The following is a 383-nucleotide window of genomic DNA, read 5'->3' as shown; positions in this document are numbered from 1 at the left end:
GAATAAAATTTTTTAACGAAGGAAATTATTTTTCCCTTGAAATTAGTCTTGGCAAAAAAGTTGTATTCCTATTTATTTTCATCGTTCATTTATTTGAAAATGGAAATGAAAAATATGGTACAAATAAACGTAATAATAGATTCAAATAAAAAATGGTGAAGATGGTATAAATAAACGTAATAATAGAAAATAGAAAATAGTGGATGAATTAATAAATATTCTGAAAAATTGGTAATCATGAAGGAAAGGATCTGAGAAGAATTTAATGATTCATAGAGCGTTTGAAATAAATTAAATTAAAAATACATTGAAATTATGTGAAATATAGGTATGGAATACCTAAAATTTTTTTTAACGAGCAATTATTTTTCCCTTGGAATTAG

The 383-nt window shown here is 23.0% G+C and overlaps 1 protein-coding gene across 2 annotated transcripts in view; it reads right to left on the bottom strand.

The window, feature by feature from the left end:
- LOC102680047 overlaps window positions 1–383 on the bottom strand; it is a 12,101-nt gene that overhangs the window by 7,897 nt on the left and 3,821 nt on the right. The gene's annotated exons all lie outside the window — the stretch shown is intronic.

The sequence above is a fragment of the Apis dorsata genome, unplaced genomic scaffold, assembly GCF_000469605.1.
Source record: "Apis dorsata unplaced genomic scaffold, Apis dorsata 1.3 scaffold_172, whole genome shotgun sequence".
NCBI lineage: Eukaryota > Metazoa > Arthropoda > Insecta > Hymenoptera > Apidae > Apis > Apis dorsata.
Note: the sequence above shows the minus strand (reverse complement) of the source record. Positions and strands in the feature narration are given on the sequence as shown.